The following is an 18809-nucleotide window of genomic DNA, read 5'->3' as shown; positions in this document are numbered from 1 at the left end:
AATATCGAGTGCTTGCTAAGAGAAGGGAAGCTTCTGGAGGGCAGGGTTTATCTCCTGCCTTCTGTGCAGTCAGTGCTTGTCGAATTTGATTGAATCGCTGTTCCTCTGCATCATTTTTGAATGAGGAAAGTTGGGGCAACATGCCAAAGAGAAGGTGAGAGGAGAGGGACGGGCTGCTAAGGAGGTGACCTCAGAAGACCCAGTGGTGTGGCAGGTTCTCTTCCTCTCTGCACTTGGTCATCAGGCAACCAGCATTTATTAAGTGCCGACTATATGCCAGACCTTGTGCTAAGCCCCAATTCCTTCTCTCACCCGACCGGGCCATCCTCTCTTTTGAAGAAAATATCAACCCCGACCTCTAAGTTGATCTCTTGGAGTGAGCTCCTGGAAGCTTTGGTTTGAAGAGGATTTGATCGGCATCCCATCTGTTCCAGGGCTCTGGGCAAACAAGCAGATTATTTGCACTCTCAGGCCTATGGTCAGTCCCTGGGAAGGCATTCTCTCTTACTGAGGTGCCTCAAGGTGCCTCAAGGTCCATTTCTACTAGCCGTGTGACCCTAGCCGCATCACTTAACCCTGTTTGCCTCAGTTACCTCATCTGCAAAATGAGCTGGAAAAGGAATGTATGTATAGCAAATACTCCAGTATCTCTGCCATGAAGGTCCCAGCGATGTCATGAAGAGTTGGCCGCCACTGCAAAATAACTGAACAACAGCAACGTTTCCAGGGTCCTGGGTGCTTTTCTGCTCCATATCACATGGCAAAAAGGTATATCTCATACAACTACTTTGCTGTGTCACTAGTTTTAATATGGAATCAATGGGATACAGTGGAAACATTCTGGGTTCAAATCCCTCCCCGCTACTTGATAGCTGTGACATTTAGCTCTGACTCTGCCTCTAGTTCTCTCCACCATCTGGAAAAAGAGCTGCTTTCCAATGTCCTCTTCAGCTTGGGGGTCCTTAGACTTAAGGCCAACGGGCTTTAGACCCGACTGTATTATGATTGTTATTCCTCCAACAAGGTCAGTCCCGTAGAGACTTCTCGATCTTCTCCTCTGGGCTAAGCCTGTGTGAGGGGCCAGGACACACAGGCAAGAGTCAAGCTTGCCTTCCTCAAACAGATAGAGCAAAGTCCATCTGACTGAAGGACTGCAACAGCATTTCTGAAGCCATCAGTGCGTGCCAAGCACTGGGCAAGCAAGTAGGAAACCAAGACAGTTCCTGTTCTGGGAGCTCACGTTCTGATGGGCCAGGTGAGAGCAGATGGCACAGGAATAACCCATTCGGGAAGCTTTGGCCAAGGGGCAGGTGGAATGCCCCAGTGGTCTGGCATGGTCATTTCCACTGATAAAACCATTCCATGGGGCCAGGGCTTCTGGGGATGAGCCTTCCTTTCTGGGTCTTCTGTAGTAGGAGAGATGGAATTTGTAGCACCCGCAGAGGCAGGTTCCAGGTCCTATTCCCCCAGGTGTGGAGGGATGGGGTGAGAAAGGACCTCACTCTATGTGACCTGTTGGGCTTATCTGCCCTTTGGTGTAAGGTGGGGGATTGGTGGCCCCAAGTCTGAGGTCAGAGGTGTCTTCTCTGGAGCCGGAGAGGAGGTTCTGGGACATCAATGAAGGCTTTACCGTGTCAGCATGGAATCTAGAAACCCTAAACTTGTAGTAAGATCTGATGAACCCCAAGTTTCAGGACTAGCTTGTAAGTTGGAGACCCCAAAGCTTGCATTTGTTCCCTGAGTATCCACCCTGAGGGGATCCCAGGCTAGCAGTTTCAGACTGAATAATGGATCCTAAGGTAAATGACAGAGGCTAAGCCCAAGCCCAGTGACTCTAGTGCAGCAGGTAGTGCTTCAGTCTCATTGGCTGAAGGTCCCACATTTGATCCTGGGAAGGAGAGTGTGATATGCTGGGAGAGGCTTCTGGAGACAAGAAGAGTCACTTGGCTTGGGCTTAGCCTCTACCTCAAGTGGATTGTTTTTACCTTAGGGTCATTCAGTCTGAAACTGCTAGCCTGGGATCCCCTCAGGGTGGATACTCAGGGAACAAGGACAAGCTTAGGGGTCTCCAACTTATAAGCTAGTCCTAAAACTTAGGGCTCATCAGATCTTACTAGGCTACAAGTTTGGGGTGTCTAGATTCCATGTTGACAACAGAGAAGCTAGCATTTAAGCTGAATGTTGAACACTGAATCTATTTTTATCTGCTTTCTAGAAACTTCTCTCTGCACTTTTGTGTCCTCTGACTAGAATATAAGCTCTCTGAGGGCAGGAAATGTTCCACTTTTGAGTTCCAGTCACACACATGGGCTTAGTTCAGTGTCTCCTTAGGGTGCGCAAGGTATTCAGCAAAGACTAGTGCCTCTGCTGTATGGGATTGCGGGGCCCTTTTCAGGGCTGCTTTCCTCCTTCGGTGTCTTTTAGGCAAATATATTTTGGGCACTGAACATGGCCAGCCTTTTGGAGTTGTGCTTTTCGCAGTAGTGTCTGAATGTCTGGGAATTCCGCTTGAGAAAGGACTCAGCGGTCAGTACTGTATCTCACCATGTGATCTTTGGAATCTTCCTAGACCATATTCAAATGGAATATGCAGAGCTACCGTTTCTAGTGTTGATAATTCCAAAGATCCAAACTTGAGGGGAAAGAACTCGCCATTTGACAAAAACCCCTGGGAAAACTGGAAAGCAGGATGGGAGAAACTAGGTATAGGCTAACGTCTCTCACCATCTGACAAAATAAGGTCAGAATGGGTACACAATTTATACATCAGTAGCAATGTCATAAGCAAAGAAGAGTATGGGAAAAATTACCTGTTGGATCTATGGATAAAGGAAGAGTTTGTGACAAAACAAGAAATAGGAAGAATCACAGAAAGCAAAATGGACAATTTTGATTATACAACATTAACAAGTTTTTGTAAAAACAAAACCAATGGAGCCAAAATCAGAAGGAAAACAGGAAAGTTACAGGGAAAATTTCTCTGGTAAAGGGCTCCTTTCTCAAATTTCATAGGGAACTGAGCTATATTTGTAAAACAAAAAAAAAAGCCATTCCCCAAATGATAAATAAGCAAAAGATATGAACAGGCAGTTTTCAGAAAAAGAAAGCAAATTTATATTATATATATATATATATATATATATATATATATAAATATATTTTATAAATTATAGTCATATGAAGAAAAATGCTCTACATCACTAATAATTAGTGAAATACAAATTAAAATAACTGAGGTATCCTCTTACAAGTGGATAAAATGACAGAAAAGGAAAAGGAAAAATGCTGAAAGGGATAGGGAAAAACCAGACCACTAATGCACTGTTGGAGTTGTGAACTGACCTAACCCTTCTGGAGAACAATTTGAAACTACACCAAAAGGGTCATAAAACTGTGCATAGCCTAATGCAGCAACACCACTAGGAGGTCTGCAACCCTAAGAGATCAAAGGCAAAAGGAAAGGACCTATGCATGCAAAAATATCTCTAGTAACCCTTTTTGTGGTGGCCAAGAATTGGACATTGAGAGGATGTCCATCAATTGGGGAATGGCTGAACATGTGGTGGAATATGTGCTAAAGAAATGATGAGGGAGATGGATTCCGAAAAACCAGAAAAAGACTTACATGAACTGATGCAAAGTGAAATGAGCAGATCCAGGAGAACATTGTACCCAATAACAGCAATATTATGGGATGAGCAACTGGGAATGACTTAATTACTCTGATCAATAATATAATACAATGATCCAAGAGTATTCTTAAGGACTTATGATGAAGAATGCTGTCTCTTCCAGGAACTGATGCACTGAGTGCAAATTGAAGCATACTTGTTTACTTTATTTTCCTTACTTTTTTTTCACCATCACTACTATGGAAATGTTTTATGCGACTTCACATGTAGAGTGAGTATTCTTAATGGATGGGGGAGAGCCTAGAGGCGCTCAATTTGGCATTCAGAATCTAAAAATCATTGAGAAAACCCCACTGCTCTTCCACATTTTTCAGTATTATTGAAGTCACGCATCCTTCTTCCCATCACTCAATTTGGCCGTCTTTGTGCCATCCTCAGCTCCTCACTCTTACTCACCAGTCAGTGACCCAACCTTGTCACTTCTACCTCATGTGGGTCCCCTTCTCATTGCTCGCACAGTCATTGTGCTCAGGCCCATTCCTTCTCTTGCTTGGACTATTAGAGAATCTCCTGTCAGATCTCCCTACCTCAAGCGTCTCTCCTCTCCTCCACGTAGAGGCCAGAGACCTTCCTCAGCAACAAATTTTAGGAGATTATTATTAGCTGCAGGACCCAAGGATCCTAAGGCCACAGAATCTGCGAGTTGGAAGAGGAATCTCTGTGACTCCCCACTATTCCATCTCCAACAAACCAGCCATTCAGCGTCTTCCTGAAGAACTCCAGAGAAGGGGAAACCACCACCGCCCAAGACAGGCTGTGCCACGCTGAGATAGCTCTCCTTGTTAGGACAACCATTCTGGAATTGCTCCCGATTCTGACCTCGGAGAACCATGAACAGAGTGCGTGATTTATCTGAAGAGGATCCAAAGCTCACATTAGTGGGCACAGTTCATTTCAGATCAGGTGGTTTTTTTAAGGCAGGAGAGGTAAGGGCTAGGCTGGTGATGGTGAACCTCTTAGTGGGGTGGGTGTTATGAGAAAGGTCCTTAAGCCCATGTGGAGAGGGAGAGGGGAGCAACTCGCCCCATGCTTTGCTCTGGCTTTCTAGTAATGAACTCTGGCAAACTCTGTGCTGGGGCTATGGCACAGATGCCTACTGAGTGACCCCTCTGGCACACGTACCATAGATTCACTACCATGGGGCTAGGCAATGGGGGTTAAGTGACTTGTTCAGGGTCACACAACTAGGATCAATCTGAGGTCAGTTTTGAATCCAGGACCTCACGTCTCCAGGCCTGGCTCTCTATCCACTGAACTAGATAGCGGTCCCATCATGTGTTTTTTAAGGACATACATTGGTGCAGGATTCTCTAAGCTATGGTGCTCACTTGGGCTACAGAAGACATTCTCAGCTGGGAGATGCCATTGGAACATTTCAAAGCAAGAAGCTTCTTGGCTTTGTCATTTCAAGCCAGCTTCCTGGGTTACTTTATTTCCTACTGTTGTAAGCAGCAAAGAGCTATTGAACTGAGGAATGTTTGGGGACGCCTGGTGGCTGCACAGATAAAGCAGCCCCCTTGCATGAGTTTAACTTCAACTCTTTAGTGCCTAGAACGGGTGGGCTGTGAGGTTTGCTCTCTTTCCCTAGACTTCCTAGGAATTATTTGCCCAGAAACCGCCACCGAAGAGCCACCGCACGTTGGCGGTGAACTCTCAGCTCCTGTTTACGTTCCCCAGTCAAACATTCCTCGTGCTCACTGCCAACCTCTCTTGGCCGTCACTAGTGCCCAGGCGACCCCAATGCCACAGTCCAGCTGAGCAAAAGATGGCATTTTAGCAGGAGGTTTCAGATTTCATTTAAGCGGTTCTTCTTTCCCGGAGTCGAAAGCCAGGTTGGGCGGGTTATTTTAATCCGTTTTTGCATGTATTTTCATATAAATTATAGTCTGAATCTTGTGCCTCTCGGCTCTCCCCACCTAGTAAGGGGAAAATACCAGGTGGAAATATGACTGATGCTGGCTGAGTGTGGGGGTGGGAAATAAGCAGGATTATAAATGACACACCAGCCATAGAGAATCGGAAGACTTATCGAGGAGAAGTAAAAAGCGCGCAGCCTAAAGAAGGCATCGTGAAAGATATATGGCTCGTCAGCCGGCTTGGATTTCTAAGGTGTTTTTTTATTAACCCCTTTTTATCAATCAAAATAAATTGATAGCCGGCAAGTACGACATGGAAGCTGTCTGAATTACAAAACAGACACACGCACATGCTAACAACTCGTGAGCGCCGAGCAGTGTCAGATAAAGAGCAACTTGAGCGAATAAAGGAAATGTTCAAGGCTGGGATAAAGGGGCAACGGCGGGATCCAGCGAGGGCTCAGGCTCGGCGTTCTGCTCCCCGACGGGTTTGGGACCAGACACGTCGGAATGGCGTCCCCTAATGCCCCCATGACAACAGCAAGGAATCGCATTGGGCGGCGCCACAGGAGTTACGCCCAAGAAGAGCTCAGGTCTTGCTAAGACAGCTCAAGGCATGGGCTCATCAAGCCAGGATGGGGGGAGTCTTCAGCGGCATTGGAGGCCAATCTCCTCATTTTACATCGGAGGAAACTGAGGACCAGAGGTCGGAAGAGTTTCCAACTCACACGAGTAGTAGGTTTGAATCCATCCTCTGAATCGAAGTCAGGGTCGCTCTCGATGGCCGCTTGAAGCATGGGGCTTAGTGAGGTAAACCAAGAGAAAATGAAATTAGACTTGATAGATTCATCTATGGCCAATGAGAGGCGCTGTGGCATAGGCAAGCGTGCCACTACCCTCAAGAGAAGGAAGCAGTGGGAAGGAATTGGAGCTACCAGCTACCATCTTCCTTCCCTCCTTCAAGGACTGTTGAATACTCCCTCTGCGGACTCACATCTCACCATCTTCCTGGCTTATGTCTACCAATGGCGTACCTGTTGGCTTTCCATTGGCCGGGGGATGAACCCGGGCGAGCTTAGTTAGGCTCTTGTTGGGTCAGACCACAGAAAGGCCATCCTTTGCTCAGCTAGCTGGGCATTCCAAGCTGTGCCAGATTGGCAGAGCCCCCCAGAGCTGGCATGGCTTTAGGGAATCCAAGGCCGCCATCACCCCACCAGCTGGCAATCAAGTGGAACCATTTATGGAAATGAGCCCTGCCTACCCACATGCCAACCTGATTTCCTGCTCCCCACCCCCAAAGTCAGAGGACAAAACTGTGTATTTAAGATGTGTTGAACACCTTGAAACATTGCATAAACCCCAGGGCTTGTTTCTCATTGTTTCTGTTGCCGTTGTAGTGACTGGTGTTCTGCGCGCTTTTTGTGACGGAGTGGGCTAGTGGGGTTTCTGATCATGACAGAGCCCAGGCTTGGCGGTCAGTCAGGCCACAGGCATTTCTTAAGGACCTCCTGTGTGCCAGGCACTGTGCTAAGCGCTGAGAATACACAGAAGGCTAAAAGGGGGTCCCCACAGACTATCAACTGCATATAAACAAGCTTATATTGGCTAAATGGGAGATGATCACCAGAGAGAAGGCCCTGGCATGGAGGGCGTCAGGAAAGGCTTCCTGGGGGAAAATGGGATGCTGGATGGGCCTTGGAGGAAGCCAGGGAGAGCAGCAGGCAGAGAGGAAGACCGAGCGTGCCAGGCATGGGGAACAGGCCCTGGAAACGCTCAGAGGTGGGAGGCAGCCTTGGGAGAGGGGAGACGTGTGCTCTGAGGAACGAGGAAGCCAATATCACCGGATGGCAGAGAGGAAGATGGGCTAGAGTGGGGAGACCTGCCAGAAGGCTACTGCAGTCACCTAGGAAGGAGCCAGTGATGGCCTCAGCGAGGACGCTGGCAATGTCAAGGTTCATGAGAGACGTTCCAGAGGCAGAGTCAAGTGGATTGAATATGGGGAGGCCCAAGAAAGTGAGGAGTTAAGGACGATGCCAGCGCTTTGAGCCTGGGTGCTGGCAGGATGGTGATAATCTGCACAGTAACAGTGAAGGCTTTGGGACATGTTGAGTTTAAGGTGTCTAAAGGACATCAGTCCAAAAGGTCTAATAGGACACTGGAGATGGAAGGTAGGAGTTGGGTGAGAGGTTAGGGCTGGGAATCATCCGCAGAGAGGTGATGATGTGGGCGCTGATGAAAATGGCCACGTTGGACAGTAGAAGGAAAGGACAAAAGGGCTCGGGGCAGAACCCCGTGGAAAGTCCTGGTTAGCAGGCATGACCTGGATGAAGCCAGCCAAAGAGAGTCAGAAAGCCTGGTAGGAGGAGACCCAAGAGACAACGGTGTCAGGAAAACCGAGAGAGATGAGAGGATCAAGGAGAAGAGGGTAACTGGCACCATCCAAGGCGCCAGAGAAAACGGAGAAGCCTTTTCTTTCCTCCCCAGCACAGCTGCAAGGTGGGGTCACCACAGCTGTGCCCCAGGATGGAGAGGGTGCCCATCGTCTGTACACATCTTCTCCCCTCCCCCTCCTCCTCTTTCTCTTCTTTCCTCTTCTTCCTCTTCTTCTCCTCCTTATCTCACCTTTCATCTCAGAATCAATACTATGTATTGGTTCTAAGGCAGAAGAGCAGTAAGGGCTAAGCAGTGGGGGTTAAATGGCTTGCCCAGGGTCACACAGCCAGGAAGTGTCTAAGGCCAGATTGGAACTCAAGTCCCCCCGCTCCAGGCCTGACTCTCTATCCACTGGACCACCTTGATGCCCCCATATATAGGTCTTCAGTAATACACCCACCAATGAGCCAGATTAACTTGTTAGAGGAGAAAAGCCCGAGCAGCTTTCCTGCACTGCTTCTTATTGGTTCAGAATCTTCCCAGGCCCTCCCCGTCCCCATCTTTCCAGGCACAAAGAAGGCCAGTGTCAGCTTGCCTTGCCGGGACGATCCAGGCTGGGTGCAGGTCCGGGGGCTCGGACGGGTGTTCCTTTGGTGGCAGGTCAGGCACTCCTTTTGTTTAATTCTTCATCCTACCAACAGGCCAAGCCAAGCCAAGTCAGGGGGACCGACAACCCAAGAGCAGCCCTGGTGCTACTCAGGCAGATCTCCCGGGAAGGCTCCCTTCGGGACAAGCCGCAGGCCTGAAGCCCGTTTCAGGGGAGGGACTAGGCTCGGACTTGGGGCTGTCCCGAGGGGAGGTGGCCAGGATGGAGGTTGAGGACGCAACGGAGGCTCCGTTGGCCAAGGAGGGGATCCTGCGGCAGCTGTCATCGTCCGCGTCTGCCTGGGACCGGCTTGGCCAGGGCGCTGCCTTCCTTCCCTTCCTGAGCCCCAACCCACTGACCTCCTCAGTTCAGGGCTGTTTTCTGGTCTTAAAGCCTTCCCTGGGAGCTGCGAGCGGAGGCCGACGACTGGTCTGATTGGCTGTCTCCAGGCGTGCAGGCCGGGCAGGCCAGACAAAGAGACAGCCCTGGAAGGGGGGAGCTCCATGGAGGGCAGGTGGGGGATATCACAGCCAGGGGCCCAAAGCATCAGCACATGCAGGCCTGGAAGCGCTCCAGGAGAACAGGAACCGGCGGGCGCAGAGAGGACTCCCGAGAAGCTCGAGGGATCTTCCAGCTTGGCTCCGGGGTGGGACATGAGCCCTCCTTCCCTTCTACTTGCAAACGCTTGTTCCTGGAACTCTGCAAAGCCTTCCGCGCTCCTCCGTTTAGCGGGCGGCTCGTAAAATCAAGGCGATGCAGCCAAACGCTCCTCCTCGGGTCCCCCAACGCGGGGAGCAAGAGTGCCGAGCTCGCCTTCCTTAGGCGCCTGCTATAATCCAGGCCCGAGGCTGGGCAGGGGAAACAGGGCTGCAGACAGAACTTCTGGGCCCTCCCAGAGGGTCCGTTCTCCAGTGGAAGCCTCGAGGTTGGGCTCAGTTTGGCGTTCTGGCCAGGCTCCTCCTCTTCTCAGCATCCGCCCGGCGAAGGCCATGGCCTCGGAATGGGGCAGGTGGCTTCCTGGGTGCCGTGGCGGAGGCCAGCTTCCCCCCTTCCCTTTTCCCGCATCCATTTTCCCAACAACAAGAATAGGTGACGCCTGGCTGGGGCTCTACGGTTTGCTGTGTTCACTTCCTTCCCGCAGCCTGTCTCACTGGAGACTCACAGCAATCCCCATCTTGGGGTTGGGAGAGAGCTGGGGGTCCTACCTGTGACCAAGGGATCGTCTCCTTGGCTCCCCAGGCCTCCGTTTCGTCATCTGCGGGTTGGGGACAGCAATACCAACCATAGTCTTACTTTCTCTAGGCTGGGTCGAGGTTAGCCATGATAACATAGGAATGATGGGGCGGGATGCAATGGAATAAGCACCGACATAGCACCCACTCTGGGCTAGGCTGTGCTTTGCATAAAGATTATCTCCCTTGATCCTCCCAAGGACAGCTGGGGGATCTGAGGCAAACAGGCGAAGGGACGGCCAGCAAGGCTCTGAGGCTGTTTTCGAACTCTGGTCTTCCTGACTCCAGAGCCAGTGTTCTAGCCCCCCTGGCACCAGCTGCTGTGCCAGTGCCAGTGCCTCTCGTTAGTCCGGGGTGCAGAGCCCTGGGGACACACCCGATGTGGCCAGCACACAGTCTGTGCCACAGGGGAGCTCGTGGTGACTGCTGGGGAGGGGGAAGAGGCACGAAGACCACATCAGCAGGGTAAAGATTTTCTGCCTCTGGCTCACTGCCTCCTGCCCTCGGCCTTCAGGGCTCGGCTGCTGCCTAGGAGAAAGGTGCCCTCTAGGCTTCCATGGCGGACACTGCCATCACCCCCACCCACTTCCCTGCCAACCCTCCCGTGGTTTAGAGTCAGAAGGAAGAGATAAGACTGACCCCTACGTGACCATAGGCTGGACAGCTGAAGGGATCTTCAGGGCCATTGAGTCCAGCCCTGGGTCCTGTTTTACAGAGGAGGAACTTGCTATTCAGCCAGGGAACATGATATGCCCTACATCACTTAGATTCAAGATGGCAAACCTATGACACGTGTGTCAGCAAGGACACACATAGCCATTTCCAATGACATGTGACCACATGCAGGCTCAGTGAGCCTCAGGCCTGGGAGCTACGCACCCTCAGCCATGGCTGTGGCCATACCCTGGCCCGATGGTGGGGGGGCAGCGGCAGGGGTGGCTGGAGCTTGTGGGGCTCCCAAGGAGGCACAGAAGGAGCGCACATGGGCAGGCAGGCAGGCTGGTGTCAGCCAGGCCTGCTGGCTGAGGAGAGGTGGGGTGGGGCCAGGTCAGCAGAAGATTGGCCCACATGCAATGGAGGAGTGCCTGGAACCAATTACCAGACACTTTTAGCACCCTGAAAAATATAGCAATGGCTTTACTCACAATTTTTCCCTCTATGTACTTTTGTGAGACCTTATTCTCAGCGTTAAATAATATCAAAACCAACAAAAGAAACAGATTGACCAATGAAGTTAGTGGAGCTTGCTTGGGCTTGAAATGTACAAAATACCAATCTTCAATTGAAGATTTAACCAATGAAATTCAGCAACAAAAAAGTCACTAATAGGCAGGTAAGTTAAAGAATTTCCCCCTCCCTCTCACTTACCTTAGTTCACGGCACCCCACACAAGTTAAATAATATCAAGACCAACAAAAGAAACCGACTGACAGATGAACAAAGAAGTCACTAAGCAGGTAAGTTAAATAATTAGTTTTTGGTTTATTAAATACAGTTATATATTATAATTATACATTTTTGTTATTTAAGCTATACATATCACAAAATTATGGGTTTTTTTTCTCCTAGTGACACACCACCCCAGTTATGCTTGGTTTTTTGGTGAATTTTGACACACCAAGCTCAAAAGGTTGCCCATCACTGAGTAAAGAGCAGAGATTTGAACCCAAGTCTCCTGGCTCAAAAACAAGCCCTGGCCCAAAATCCAAGAACTCTTTCCACTTTAACAGCTGTCAAGGATGCTTGGAGGAGCAGTGCTCTGTGTCAGAGTGATGGGTGTAGATAATGAAGGTGGTGACAAGGTCAGAAGAGGGAGATCAATACTCTGTGGCTGGAATGAGATGGGCTGGAAAAGGTGTCTCCAGTTGGCAGACAGGTTAAGTTTAAGAAGAAAAACCCTAGAGTGAATGGAGCCCCCCAGCCCACTGTTCTGGCGTGAGCACCTCCTTCTCTCTCCTGGAAGTCGAAAGCCCAAAGTGGATGTTCTGAGCAGATTAGGCAAGGCCTGGCTTTCTGAATTCAGAATTGTGGCCTCTCCAGCTGTAATAAAGAGAGGATTCAACAAAGGATGCTTTTTTTCTCCTGCCTGAAGAAGCTACTGACGCCATCTACAGCCCAGAAGCTCTCTCTACAATCCCACCATCAGCCCCAGAGCATGGGGGGGCGGAGGGGGGGGGGCGCAGCCCTGGATCAGGGGGTCCTGCATCTGGGGCTAGAAAACTTAAATACTAAAAATACATTCTAACGGATGATTTTTGCCCCCTGGAGAGTGTAGCAATTGAGTTACAAAGGGATAAATCAAAATATTCCAGCAGCGGGCTAGCTAGGCTATTCGGCACTCTGCTGGGGAGTCTCTTATCTGCTCTGTCTCCTGATACCCCAGACCATTTTAGAGAGCATCTATCTAGCCAGGTGGGTTTTGGGAACAGTGTAACTACGTCCCCATAAAGCCACCAGATACAATGTTCTTCTCCAGAAAAGAAATGGAATCTTTTTCATTGGCAAGAAGAATGCCAAGATGAAGTATGCCCTGAAATCTATTTTACAAATAAACTTGCACATAAATTTTCCATTCACTGCTTTGAAAAATTTTTTCACTTTCTGAGGGGCTGTCAGACATCCCCAATAAACAGTAAGCCTTATTTAGTTTACTGGATATGTAATTCTTCTTTTCTTTGAAAATAATTATTTTTCAGGCAAGTGCAGCAAAAATACTACCAATAAAAATCTCGCTATGACAGCATAAACCACATTTATGGCAAACATATACATACAGGTCTTCTAATAAAAGCAATTCTTTGTCAGGGAGCCAACAGAGGAAATTGTAGTCCTTGTGTTTTTTGATCCAAAGTTCGGGATTCATGGGTGTTATGAGAAGCCAAATAAAATATGCACCTTTCTGGGTCATCGACTGATTCTAGGTGCTAAGATATGATCTCGGTCACATGAATTGTCAAAAGTGTAACAACGGCCACAATGGACACAGCTTCCAGTTTGGAATGGACATTGCCATTGGCAGAGTGATCTAAAGAGACTCCAAGAGATGTGGTTTCTTTTTATGGCCACCAAAAAAATCTGCAGTTAAGTCTAATTAGCTACCTAGCCAAAGAAACCCATGTTTCTAGTGTGGTTCACCTGAGACGGCATTTCTACATAAAATATGTCCATCCCAGCTTCTCTGCTGCCCTTCTTTCCATCCTTCTGGCCTTTCCTTCATTTCTTTCCATTTCTGTTTCCAATTTTTTCTTCTTATGTATTTACAAGTGAGTGTTCTCCTGGGTCTGCCTCTCTTTGCATGGCATTACTACAGAGAAGTCTTTCAAAATTCTTTTTATTCTATTGACTTAATGGCTTAGTAGGATTACCTTCCACTGTCAGGATATGGTTCATCCAGCCTTCATCAACTGTTGTTTCATGTCCATTTTATAGCTGAGAAAACTGACTACTGAAAGGAAAAGACTGATAATGGATCCTTGAGTCTGCCACTCTGACCTCTCCAACATGCCAGGGTGAGTTTTTCTTGACCTTTGGGTTTCATTCTTTATTAACATCTCCATAGCTACCTTTATCCCAAGTCTCTTCAACTCTATTGTCTTGGTCTTACACTCCAAAATGGGGCGGGGCAATCCTTGATGGAAACCCCCCCCCCCCCACACACACACACTTTCCTAACCCATTAACTTCACCTCCTTCCTGGGCAGCTTTGAGAGACTGAAGCTACTGGGTCCACCCTGAATGCCCCTCCATCAGTCCCAGCTACTTGCAGGATGGTGCTCCTGGCTAATAGTGATGGGGCATGTCAGGGGTTGGTCCCCAGGTGCTGCCTGCGTTCTCTTGGCCCTGGTGCTAATGGACTCACTGTTGAGTGTGGTGTTAACAAGTTCCTTGTGGAGATCCTCTTGCTCATTTATGCTTTTTATAGTCGCTGGAGAAGATGTTATCGCAGCTTGAGAACAGAAATTAAAATATGTTTCCTTCAGGTGCAAATCCGCAGCACTTACGGCTGGACTGCTTCTCTGCAGGGGGCTCTGCTAATCTGGGAAGAGTGAAATTCCGAAGGAAATTAATTCCCTCCAGTTGAGATGATTCTCAACTGGTCTTTGGGGGAGGAGTAATTGGGATGGCCAAGTCTTTCTTAAAGAAAGGAAATGGTGGCTGTTTGATCTGAAGGACTCTCACTTTCAAGGGGGGGTAGTTTCAGCTGTAACTTGGAACCCTCCTTCATCGTTCTCCTCGTGGACTTTTGGGATATTTTCCCATTACTTAGTGTGTCTCACTGTGGATCTCTATGTGCCCACATTGAAGCCAGAGCCTTTTCTCCTTGGGCCTATGCCACACAGGAGTTAGAAGGGAGCTTTGAGATTGTTACACCCATAGGAGAGGGATGATTGGAACCAAGGGCTTTTGGTAGTACTTTTCCCAAACGTAGAAGTTTTGGGCTTTGTTTTCTAACTTTTGATAGTGCTCGAGGGGAAAATATTGCCAATAAAGGCAAACCTGAGAGAGTACAAATTATGTTAAAGACAAATGTTGATAAGTGTCCAAAGCCCTGAATTTGGAGTCAGAAGATGGTAGTTCTGACAGCTAAGTGATACAATGAATAGATAGCTAGTCAGAGAGACTTGAGTTCAAATTCAGCCTTGGACGTTGACTAACTGTGGGATTCTGGGCAAATCAGTAAACCTCATGAAGCCTCAGTTTCCTCATGTATAAAATGGGGATTGTAATCACACTTCTCTTCTAAAGCACTTGACAAACCTGAAAGTACTCTCTAAACGCTATCTATCCTTTTCCCCATGTGACTTAGGATAATTTATTTTATTGTTGTAGTTCAGTTAGTCCTACTCTTCATGACCCCATTCACTATACTGTCCAGGGGGATTTCTTGGAAAAGATACAGGAGTGGTTTGCCATTTCCTTCTCTGATGCATTAGACAAACAGAAGTTTAGTGGCTGGTCCAGGGTCACACAGCTAGTGCTTAAGGCTGGATTTGAACTCGGGTCTTTCTGACTCCAGGCCCAGTGCTCTGTTCACTCACTGTACCACCTAGCAACCTCTAATAGTTCACTTTCCTAGTCTGCAAATGTTTTCTTATCTATAAATCCCTTCTAGCTCTATCTAACTCCTATGAACCTAGAAACCATATGCTCAGAGAGGTCATAAAGTCTTCATATATTTGGGGAATCTTTAGTTATATTTCTATTTTCCTTAGGTATAGTGGAAGGAACCTTGGTTCCCAAACCATAGGACCTGCCTCTGTTGTTTACGACTTGTATGACCCTGGGCAAGTCACTTCCCCGAGATGGACCTCAGTTTCCTCCATTGGAAAATGAGAGAGTTCCCTACATCAAGATAAACTCAGAATGGGCAAATGACTTGAATATAAAGAAGGAAACTATAAGTAAATTAGGTGAACACAGAATAGTATACATGTCAGACCTTTGGGAAGGGAAAGATTTTAATACCAAGCAAGACTTAGAAAGAGTCACAAAATGCAAAATAAATAATTTTGACTACATCAAATTAAAAAGTTTTTGTACAAACAAAACCAATGTAACTAAAATTAGAAGGAAAGCAACAAATTGGGAAACAATCTTCATAACAAAAACCTCTGACAAAGGTCTAATTACTCAAATTTATAAAGAGCTAAACCAGTTGTACAAAAAATCAAGAGATTCTCCAATTGAAAAATGGGCAAGGGACATGAATAGGCAATTTTCAGTTAAAGAAATCAAGACTATTAATAAGCACATGAAAAAGTGTTCTAGATCTCTTATAATTACAGAGATGCAAATCAAAACAACTCTGAGGTTTCACCTCACACCTAGCAGATTGTTCAACATGACAGCAAAGGAAAGTAATTAATGCTGGAGGGGATGTGGCAAAATCGGACATTAATGCATTGCTGGTGGAGTTGTGAATTGATCCAACCATTCTGGAGGGCAATTTGGAATTAGCCCAAAGGACTTTAAAAGACTGTCTGCCCTTTGATCCAGTCCTACCACTGCTGGGTTTGTACCCCAAAGAGATAATAAGGGAAAAGACTTGTACAAGAATATTTATAGCTGGGCTCTTTGTGGTGGCAAAAAATTGGAAAATGAGGGGAAGCCCTTCAATTGGAGAATGGCTGAACAAATTGTGGTATATGTTGGTGATGGAATACTATTGTGTTCAAAGGAATAATAAAGTGGAGGAATTCCATGGAGACTGGAACAGCCTCCAAGAAGTGATGCAGAGCGAGAGGAGCAGAACCAGGAGAACATTGTACACAGAGACTGACACATTGTGGTACAAGAGAACATAATGGACTTCTCGAGTAATGGCTTTACAATGTCCCTGAACAACCTGCAGCGATCTACAAGAAAAAAAACCAAAACACTATCCTCAAGCAGAGGACAAACTGAGGGAGTAAAAACACTGGGGAAAAGCAACTGCTTGACTACAGAGGTGGAGGGGATATGACTGAGGAGAGAGGCTAAATGAGCGCCCTAATGCAAATACCAACAACAAGGAAATAGTTTCAGAGCAAGGACACATGTGATACCCAGACGAATCGCCCATCAGCTAGGGAAGGGGTGGCGGGGGGAGAAAATGATCTGTTTCCAATGAACAATGTATGAAAATGACCAAATAAAATAATGTTTTAAAAACTAAAATATATATATATATACACAATAAATAAATAAATAAACCTCATTTTGGTAACTGAAAAAAAAAGAAAAAGAAAATGAGAGTGTTGAACCAGCTGAGCTTTTGAGGCCCTTCTCGCTTCTGACCTCTGATCTCCATGATTTCTGGAAGGGGTTTTTATGGGGTTAATAGGAAAAGAAGACGCATCTTCATGAATTCAGATCAGCCTCAGTCACTCACTGCCTGTGTGACCCTGGGCAAGTCACTTCACCCTGTATGCCTTAGTTCCTCATCTGTAAAATGAGCTGGAGAAGAAAATAGCAAACCACTCCAGTATCTTTGCCAGGAAAGCCCCCAAATGTCAGAGCCAGATTGAAACGACCAAGAGTCCGAGGTCTCGACTTCCTATCCTGGGACAAAGACCCAGGGTGCCCTCTTCCACTCCTGGACTCGGAGTGGCTTTGGAAGCCGATGAGAGCTCTGTAAGCCACAAAATCCGGCCCTGTGGAGCCAAGATATTTGAACCTGCCCACGAAGGTTCGGCACGTGTTGCTTAGTGTCCTGGTGGGAGCAGGCGGGGAGGGAGGGAAAAGGGAGGATGCTTCTAAGTGGGGTCAGACTAATGGCAGGCACAGAGAGGCACCAGCTCCCCTGAACGCCGGCTCTTGTTCCCCAATGTTGTGATCTCAGGATGTTTTGATGGCTGCGCACTAATTGGGTCATCGGGGTGAGTTATGGAAGCAGAGGATGAATGAAAGCCCTTCTAGTTTAGTCATGCCCTACGGGTGGGGACCCCACTTTTGGTTTTGGCAGATATACTGCCATTTCCTTCTCTAGATCATTTTACAGAGGGGAAACTGAGGCACAGACCAAAGAAACTTGCCCAGCCTCACCTACCTAGAAAGTGCCTGAGGCCAGATCTGAACTCACAAAGGGAGTTTTCCAGACTCCACTCTGGGTGCTCTGCCCCCTGCGCCCCCTTTTACAGTAGAAGTCTTTTTCTGGAAGACTGCAAACCTGGCAGGCGAGGCTGGTCACGACCTTCTTGCTCTTACAGGAGCCAAAGAAAGCCTTTCATCAGGTCTGGGGTGACCCACAACTCCCGTGTCCTGACCTGCAACCTGCTCCAGGCGGATATTGAGCAGTGTAGTATACCGTTAGTGCCTAACAGATGCTTGCTGTCAGACTGGCTGGGGTGTCCACAGAAGGTGACTCTCCGGCCTTTGCTTGAAGACCTGCAGGGAGGGGGACTCTACCACCCCCCAGATTCACTCTTTGCTCTATTGTTCTGTTCCGTACATGGGGCCGTTGAACGCTGGCCCTCTGGCCGCTCCTCCTCCAACCCAATGCCATCTGGCCACCGTCCTCTTGGCATCTCCAGGCCGCCATAGGTCATCAACGCGGTAAATAGTAAGCCACGCGGCTGGAACGGGACTGAATAGAGAGCGACTTGGGAAAGGATCCAGCTTCGGGGGAAGTCAGGGCCGACGAGGCTCCTGAAGCATGTACATGGCAGGCGTGCCAGGCTCTGGAACACGTGTTGGGAAGACTTACATGCCAGTGGAGGAAGGTAACTCTAAAAGGAAGCGGGGGGGGGGGGGGGCAGAAAACTGGGAAGTGGGGCAGTTAGAGGCTGGACAGGAAGGAGACTCGGGTGGCCCAAGTGCCTACCTGGCATGGCAGATGTAGGAGGCCGAGGGAGAGGTCACAGGGCTTTGGGGAATTCCAGGGTGGAAGAGAGGCTTCAGAATGGAGTTTCTTGGGCCCGGGGTCAGAGTGCAGCCTAGAGAGGAATGATCTGCCTGCCGGGTGGGAGGTCATTTCAATCTAGCAGGGCCTCAGTTTTCCCATCTCTCAAATGAGGGAGCTGGACTTGATGCCCTCCCAGGTCTCTTCTAGTCCTGAATCTGCTCCTGCTATAGTTTACAAAGAGGGTGCCTGCGGCCTCTTTTAAATAGAGAATGACTCTGGAGGGCCCCATGGGACTGGACTTGCAGGCAGCTTCTCAATAACAAGTATTGGTAAGTGAGGTTCTCTCTAGACTCATTCCTTAAAGAAATCCCACGGGCCCTTCCTGACCGATGCCGTGGCCAGTCATTGTGCTCTTTTGTTACCCTCCTCCCCCATTAAGTAAGATCACTGCTGCCCCTCCTCCTGCCCTTCATGCCTTGTGCCCGACTCTGGTCTTGTGCTGGCACGTTCAGGATCCTCTCCTGTGTCCATCCGTACCTGCTCGCTCCTCTACATCGCAGAAAAGAGACTCGCTGTGAGACACACAAGGGGGAGCAGGACGGCCTCCCGCACTGAGCTCCCAACCCTGACTCTGCTGTCGGGGGCTGCCCTTTCTGTTTGCATTCTGTCTCTGCTCACCTTTCCCCA

At 48.3% G+C, this 18809-nt stretch overlaps 1 long non-coding RNA gene across 1 annotated transcript; it reads left to right on the top strand.

Annotated features, from left to right (window-relative positions):
• The first annotated feature begins 924 nt into the window (after positions 1–924).
• Positions 925–16429, top strand: LOC130453838 (uncharacterized). The gene is made up of 3 exons (XR_008911432.1): positions 925–1255; positions 13229–13308; positions 15978–16429. It is a non-coding gene; the product is annotated as an uncharacterized LOC130453838 (long non-coding RNA).
• Positions 16430–18809: the final 2380 nt, after the last annotated feature.

Source organism: Monodelphis domestica, chromosome 1 (genome assembly GCF_027887165.1).
Source record: "Monodelphis domestica isolate mMonDom1 chromosome 1, mMonDom1.pri, whole genome shotgun sequence".
Taxonomy (NCBI): domain Eukaryota; kingdom Metazoa; phylum Chordata; class Mammalia; order Didelphimorphia; family Didelphidae; genus Monodelphis; species Monodelphis domestica.
The sequence above is the reverse complement of the archived record's forward strand: the minus strand, read 5'-3'. Positions and strand labels throughout refer to the sequence as shown.